Source organism: Salvia splendens, chromosome 6, assembly GCF_004379255.2.
Source record: "Salvia splendens isolate huo1 chromosome 6, SspV2, whole genome shotgun sequence".
NCBI classification, from domain to species: Eukaryota; Viridiplantae; Streptophyta; class Magnoliopsida; order Lamiales; family Lamiaceae; genus Salvia; species Salvia splendens.
The window spans coordinates 23,706,403-23,715,210 of NC_056037.1; positions in this window are offsets into that span (position 1 = coordinate 23,706,403).

The following is an 8,808-nucleotide window of genomic DNA, read 5'->3' on the forward strand; positions in this document are numbered from 1 at the left end:
CGCAACAACCTCAACCGATCCGACAAGTGGCCCCGCAGCAGGCAAGGGCATATGCCTTGAGAGGAAAGCAAGGGCAGGAGCAACAAGCCATCAAGGGCAAAGATAACTTGGCAGGTATGGGAAAGATCCAACAAATCCCTATTATTGTATTGTTTGATAAGGGTGAGTCACACTCTTTTATATCAATGTCATGTGTGAATGCCTTAGAACTCCCTACTGCTAAGCTTGAATCGGGTTTGAACGTGTCTTCACCTATTGGAGGTCTGATTGATATTACACGACTTTGCTCGAACGTAGAGTTTGTGTTAGGAAAATTAGGAGTGGTAGCTCGACTTTTACACGTTATGCCTTTGGAGAACGTAGATATAATTTTAGGAATGGATTGGCTTACCGAGAACCACGCAACGATTCTGTAACATCCCCAATTTTATTTTTGCGATATTTATCCAAATTAAATCCAAAACAAACTATTCCAAACTTGTACTACATGAATTTCGAACCCTTGTCTATTCTTGAGGGATTTCGAAAAATCCCCTAATTTAATTAGGAGGATGGATTATTCCTTTGATTTAATTGGTACCTTGTTGATTCCCTTCATTATTTTAAATCCAAATTAAATCTGGTCACATTTTGTGTCCTCACCATAATTTGATTAATATTCGAATTATCCCCTTGTGGGAATAATACCCAAATCTTCGGTGCCTTTGATTAAAAAGGAAATAATATTTGTTTCCCTACTTTGTGGAATTCCTTCTATTCAAATAAATACCAAATTAATACCTAAGTCAAATTAATTGGGGATGTGAATATTTTCCTTTTATTGTGCTCTCCATATCACACGCCCCTTATGCTTCAAATTTCCTTGCGAAAATTTATTTAATTGTTACCTATTTTATGGGAGTCTTTTCCTATAAAGAAATTACCAAATTTAAATCATATTCTTATTTAATTGAGGATTTAAATAATTTTCCTTGTGCACACCTTTAAAATTTTTGGCCCCCCCCCCTCATTATTTCCTACTTGGAGATTTAATTTACTTTGTCCCCTTGTTTATGGAATAGTCACTGTTTTATTTCCTAAATTGTGAATCTATTTCTCCACAAGTAAATACCAAATAAATTCCTTATTAATTTTCCAGTCAAGTTTTTGAAAATTGCCTTTCTTTTAATTGTGGGATTTTATTATTGGCCTCTATTTTATTCCTCCACAATTAATTAATTTTGTGGGATTAAACCTAGGACTATATAATCACATAAACTAAACCCTAGCCCCCATTCCTCCTCATTTTTCATCCCTCTCCCTCCTCCCCCTCTCTTCACATGCCTCCCTCTCCTCCCTCTCTTCATCCTCTCCAAAATTCCTTCCATCATTGTTCTTGCACCAATTGGAGTTGGATTTTCAAGAGTTCCCGACGAATCGGGTAAATACTTGCATCTACCGTTCGATTTTTGATTCAAGAAGGTATAACTAAAATATTTTCCTCATCTTCTCCATTGAAACCTTGTTCTTGATTCCCTCATACATATAGTGAGTGTAGCAATCATAGATCGCGTAATTAATCAGTGGGAATTTGTGTTTTGTATGAGAAGAATTGTGAATATGCGATTTTGAATGAATATGTGTGAAATTTTGAATGAATCATTGGTGAATGATGTGTGATCATATGAGAACATGATTGTGAGAGCCTTTTGAAGCATGATTGTGTGTGGGAAGTATGAAAAATTGTGCTTGGATGAATGAGGAAGAAACCCTAATTTTGAAAATGTGAAACCTGAAAACTGTGGTGTTCGGACAGTGGATTCTGACGTGTGTTGACTGACCAAACGACCTTATTTTGGTGCGATCTTTTTTTGAGTAAACTTCAAGGTGTTTTCTATGTTGTGTGTAAATTTCGGCCCCTTTTGACGAAAGATGAATGTTTAATAAATTTTTGAAGTCGACTGCGCAATTCTGCCCGAAACTTGTATTCCCGCCCAGAAGGTTTCGTTTTCTATCTGACCGACCAAAAGGCCTCATTTTGATGTGAATTTTGAACTGGATGAACTTGAATGTGTCTACTGTGTTGTGACCAAATTTTAGCTTCATATGAGGTCGGATAGAATTTTGATGATTTTTACAAACCAACTGCGCAGTTTTGCCAGATTTGTTGCTACGTTAAAATATCATTTGTTGCCAAGTTGGGTGAATTATATGATGCATGTATGATTAAGGAATGTATCCCATAATGTGATTATGTGTGATACGTTGAGAAATATTATGGCATGTTATCCTTATGTTGATGAATGTTGGGATGGGTAATTTAAGAGAACGATGAAAGGATCGATAGGACATGCATGATAATGTGAATTGAGGGAAGGCTGAATTGTGTTGTGATGTTGGAAAGGGTTATTTTGTGTACGTGAGCACAAGGAACGAGGGTTTCCTTAAGTTGGATATTGATTTTTTTAATCAAACGAGGTGGGCTTTCTTTTACAAATCTTTTTATTTTCTGAAAATACGATGTGGTGTTATAAAGGTGGTTTAACTTGTTATGTCATGCCATGTTGTTTTTGTTTGAGAGATTGTTGCCTGATGCCTAGTTCATCTGAGCTTGCTCCGTTAGGCTATATGGTTGCGTTGTGAAACGAATTCGGGTCTGAGTTTACTCAGACCCTAGCAGGCTGTGTACACTGGTGGGATCGTGAGCCGTCCTTGCTAGTCGGCCTGTCTCGTGGGCGAATAGTGTGGCAACACTTTCGTCGCACTGTGGATCTATGAGAAAGTGGGGAGATTGACTGTTTGGCCAGACTTTGAAATATTTTTGTGTTCTCGTGATATTTCTTAACTACATGTAAAACACGAGATCACTGGTATGGATGACATAACTGTATAAAATGTTTTCGGCATGAGCCCATTGAGTACAACAAGTACTCAGCCCTGCATGTGTTTTCCCTATGTGCAGGTTGATCGGGATGTTGCGGTGGATGTTAAGTCGGCCTACGAAATGTTAGATGCGTTGTGTCTTCATACATAGGCGTCATCCTTGACTCTCTTTGAAACCTTATCTCCACTGCTATATTTTTGGAACTATGCCTCAAGACCTTATTTTATTTCGTACTGTTTTTGAGCATGTCAATTTGTGTTAGGCTTTAGCCCGATGTTTACCTTGTTACTCTAAAATGGTTTTTTTGTAAACTAAACCAAATGCTTTCTTTTGGAAGTTAATTGGATTTTGATATTTATTTTCCCTGCTGCTTCTTTTGAAAAAAAAATCATTTGCTAAAAGTCTTTGCTAATTAATAATAAATTTATAACATTTAGTTTCTTTAAACTAAAAATTCGTTGTTTAACTTTTAATGAACTAAAATATATTTCTTTAAAGTTAATTAAGTTTACCATATAAACTGTTATCCTTAAATGTTGTCTTTATTGCTATCCCTTGGTCACGATCGCCTCGTTTATAGTACCCCTAGTATGGACGGTTGTGACAGATTCACTGTAAAGAGAGACAGATTTCCTTTCAAGCTCATGGCGACGAGCCAACCATCTTGCATGGGATTTCTTTAAACCGACGAACCTCCATAATCTCTGCTTTACAAGCAACCACGATGATAAGAAAAGGGTGTCCGGCGTATCTCGTGTACTTCAACGGAGGAGAAAAGAAGGATTTAAAAGTGGAAGACGTGGCAGTAGTACGAGACTTTCCCGATGTGTTCCCTGATACCTTACCTGGACCGCCGCCCGACAGACAAGTAGAGTTTACCATAGACTTAGAGCCCGAATCTGCGCCAGTATGGAAAGCACCGTACCGAATGGCCCCTAAAGAGTTGGCTGAATTGAAGATTCAGTTGCAAGAACTGCTAGACTTGGAATTTATTCGGCTTAGTGTATCACCCTGGGGAGCGCCTGTGTTGTTCGTGAAGAAAAAGGATGGAACGATGAGGATGTGCATCGACTATCGTGAGCTCAACAAGTTGACCTTGAAGAATAAATACCCACTGCCAAGAATCGACGACTTGGTTGACCAACTTTGAGGAGCGGGCGTATTTTCGAAAATGGACCTGAGATCGCGGTATCATCAACTAAAGGTCCGACGAGAGGATGTGCCTAAGATTGCCTTTCGCACTCGATATGGCCATTATGAGTTCGTTGTGATGCCATTTGGACTTACTAATGCCCCGGCAGTTTTCATGGACTTGATGAACCGAGTTTTCCACGAGTATCTCGATAAGTTTGTGTTAGTCTTCATCGATGATGTGTTGGTGTACTCGAAGAACGAGGAGGAGTATGGGTGGCACCTACAAATTGTGTTGGAGACGTTTCGAAAAGAGAAGCTTTATGCTAAGTTCAGTAAGTGTGAGTTTTGGTTGACTCGAGTAAACTTCCATGGTCATATCGTGACGGCTAATGGAATTCAAGTGGACCCAGCGAAGGTCGAGGCTGTGCTAAATTGGAAGTCACTGAAAACGCCGAGTGAAATCCGTAGTTTCTTGGGATTGGCGGGATACTACCGACGTTTCATCGAGGGATTCTCTAAGATTGTGAGACCGATGACGCAGCTGTTGAAGAAAGGAATCAAAGTGGTTTGGACGCCGGAATGCGAGGCGAGTTTTCAACTGTTAAAAGAGAAATTGACTACAGCACCTGTCCTAGCGGTACCAGAACCCGATAAGGACTTCGCCGTCTATACTGACGCGTCGAAAGTAGGACTAGGATGCGTGTTGATGCAGGAGGTGAAAGTGATAGCATATGCTTCCCGACAGTTGAGACCGAATGAACTGAATTTCCCGACTCATGATTTGGAGCTAGCAGCCGTAGTGCACGCACTAAAGATTTAGAGGTACCAAGAAACATGACCGTTTTCGTGAAGAGGCAGACAATGCTTTGACGTTCGATGGGCGTTTGTGCATGCCGAACGACGAGACATTGAAAGATGATATTTTGAGTGAAGCACACGACACACCTTACACTGCTCACCCTGGAAGCACGAAGATGTATCGAGACTTGAAGCAATGTTTTCGGTGGAATAGAATATAAGGAGACGTAGCATCGTTTGTGGAGCGATGTCTAGCTTGTCAACAAGTGAAAGCCCTACACCAAAGGCCGTATGGGAAACTGCAACCGCTCGAGATTCCCGAATGGAATTGGGAGCATATAGCTATGGACTTCGTGATGGGTTTGCCAAAGTCACAAAAGGGTAACACTGCGATTTGGGTGATTATCGATCGACTTACTAAAAGTGCGCACTTCTTACCGATTAAGATTACCTATGGATCGGACAAGTTAGCTAAGATCTACATGAGTGAGATTGTACATTTGGATGGAGTGCCAAAGACCATTGTATCTGATCGCGATACGAAGTTCACGTCGAAATTTTGCATGAGTTTGCAACGAGAGCTAGGCACGAAATTGAACTTTAGCACCGCTTATCACCCGTAGTCCGACGGACAGTCGGAGAGGACGATTCAAACACTTGAGGATATGCTAGGAGCCGTTGTCCTAGATCGAAGAGAAAGTTGGGAGACTGTTCTACCGTTGGCTGAATTCGCCTACAACAATAGCTACCAAGTGACGATCGATATGGCGCCGTATGAAGCCTTGTATGGCCGGAAGTGTAGATCCCCGCTCTATTGGGATGAAGTTGGCGAGAGGAAGATGTTAGGACCCGACACTATCATGGAAATGACTGAAATCGTGCATCAAATCCGTGCAAGGATCAAAGAAGCTCAAGATAGGCAGAAGTCGTATGCTGACGTACGTCAAACGGAAATCAAATTCGATATTGGTGACAAAGTATTCTTGAAAGTATCCCCGACGAAAGGAGTTGTGAGGTTTGGAGTAAAAGGCAAGCTGAAACTGCGTTTTGTAGGGCCGTACGAGATTATCGATGAAGTAGGTCCTGTAGCGTACCGTTTGGCGTTACTTCCTAGTTTTGGGAATGTGCACAACGTGTTCCATGTGTCACAGTTGGGAAACTATGTGTTCGACCCCAAGCATGTGATTCATCAAAAGGAAGTGATCCTGACCCCCGACATGAGCCATGAGGAGAGGCCCAAAGCAATTATAGATCGGAAGGTGCAAGAGTTGCGAAACAAGTGGATAGCATCCGAGAAGGTGTTGTGGAAACACCATGACTCCGAGGAAGCCACGTGGGAATTAGAAGATAGAATGAAAGAAAAGTACCCCGAGTTGTTCATGTGAGACGATCAAATTTCGGGACGAAATTTCTGTTAAGAGATGAAGGATGTAACAACCCAAAAATTTTAGCGACTTTTTTTTTATGTGGATGTCGAGTGAAAAATTTCTTTTATGGAATTTAATTGTTTCTATGTGACTGAATTGATTATGTGAATTAAATTGTCTTGAGTGATGTGGAATGAAATGTTATATACGTTATATTTTCCAGTGTGGGGAATTAATTAAATGAGATCATGCATTTTGCTCTAGTCAAATTCATTGGGAATTTTTTCAGCCCCTTTAATTATTGGAATAAATATTTTCTTCTTGGATTTAATTAATTGTTTTGGGATATTTATCCAAATTAAATCCAAATCGAATTATCCCTAAATTGTGCTACTTGAAATTCGAATCATAGCCTAATCTTGCGAGTTTTCAAAAATCCCTTATTCTAAATATGAGGATGATTTCTTTCCTTTGATGTAATTGGTGCCTTGTTGATTCCCTTCTTTTATTTTAAATCCAATTAAATCATGCCACATTTTGTTCCTCACCATAATCAAATGAAGATTTGAATTATTTCCTTGTGGCAACTAAAGCCAATTTTCAGCCCTTCCCTATTGTGGAGACATTATATTTGTTCCTATTTCGTGGAATTCCTTCTATTCAAAAAAGTGCCAAATTAATACCTATGTCTAATTCATTGGGGATGTGAATATTTTCCTTTTATTTTGTTCTCCATCCCACATGCCCATATGCTTTTATTTTCCTTGTGGAAATTAATTTATTGGTTACATATTTTAAGAGAGTCTTTTCCTATAAAACAAAAAAAAAATTACCAAATTTAAATCCTATTCCCATTTAATTGAGGATTTAAATATTTTTCCTTCCATGCTTCAAAAATACACGCCCCCTTTTTATTTCCTATTTGGAGATTTAGTTTATTTTGTTCCCTTATTTATGAAATACTCATTGTTTTATTTCCTAAGTTGTGAATATATATCTCTCTCCAAGTAAATACCAAATCAACTTAGTGCTAATTAAATGTCAATTTTCGAATTTCTCTTCCCTCAATCACACGCCTATTTTGTAACGCCCCACTTTTCAAACCCTAATTTTGGAACCCTAAGACGTTGCATTTATTGCTTTGATTGTCACGAATTAAATGATGAATTGTTATGTGATTGATTCGATGACCTAATTTTGATTTGACCTAGTCAATTTCGTTGATATTATGGCGTGGCTTAAATTAATTGATGTGGAATGAAATATATTGCGGTGAAATATATTTTTAAGGGGAGTGAGATTTAAGATAGAATCATAAATAATTACCTTGCCCTTTTATTGTGGAAATATTGGCCACTACCAAATTATTGGAGAGGAATTCTATTTCTTGGATTTAATTATTTGTTTTGGGATAATTATCCAAATTAAATCCTAAAGCCTAATTACCTTACTTCCTTCTTGATAAAAATCGGCCCCTATTATTTTCTTAGGGGGATTCGAAATCTCCTAATTTGTAGGAGAAGGAAATTATTCATTTTTTTATTTTGATCCCTTAATTATTTCTTTCCATGTTTTAATTGGAATGTCCTAGCAAATCTTTCCTAACTCTATTTTATTAAAGATTTGGAAATTTTTCCTTGTGGAGGAATATTTCACACGCCTACTATCATATTATTTGGGAGGATTTTTTTTAACTTTCCTGCTCCGTATTATTTTTTCTGCTCCGTGAAAACACCAAATTTAAATCAAAGGCTAATTAAATAGCCATGATTTTTGAAATATCCTCCTTATTTCTCCATCAATTACATGCCAATTACCTCCATCAAATCTCCCCAAATCTCTCTCATCTTTATTGTGATTATTCTCCAATTATTCTCTAATTAATTGGGAGATATTCTATTCCCTAAACTCTATAAATAAAAGACTCCTAAACCCTACCTCAAATCACACGCCTCCCACCTCAATCACACGCCCCCTCCCTCTTCTCCACTCTCCCACACTTGTTCTTCTACTCTACTCAAGATCCTTTCGAAGTTCCCCATCTAAACATTCTTTGACTCCCTCATGCATGTAGAGAGTGTAGGGATTTCAAATCTAAGGGATTCAATCGTTGGGAATTTGTGTGTGTGTGTTTGATTGCTCTTTGAATGAATTTGTTTGATGAATTAATGAATCTATGGTGAATGATGTATGTTTGATAAGTCGTATTCTAGGCCTAGGTTACGGGTCAGTATGATGTGCATAATTGAATTATATCTGCAAAACTAGTTGCTTAAGCGTGCAGGGTAAGCGTTCTAGCCAGTAGGCAGAGTGTCAGACACTTCAAGTGAAAAGGGCGTCAGGACGATTACGTACTGACCAGTATACATGCAAAAATGGCTCGATATGGAGAAGGAGGATAGCTGGGACTACTCAATCACAATTAAGGGCAAAGAAGTCATTTCACCGCAAGGTCTTACCCTAAAAATCAAGAGTAAGCCTCCCTATAAAAGGAAGCCACTTGGAGAGAAAAAAAAGGAGATCATCGTTCATCATCATCACTTTTAGGAGAGTTCTCTCGGAGTTTAGTCTTTCAGCCCAGTCCAGAATCTCGTTCCTCGCCACTGCCATGGTCACTTGAAGATCTAGATGTTCCCGGAGTTTCAA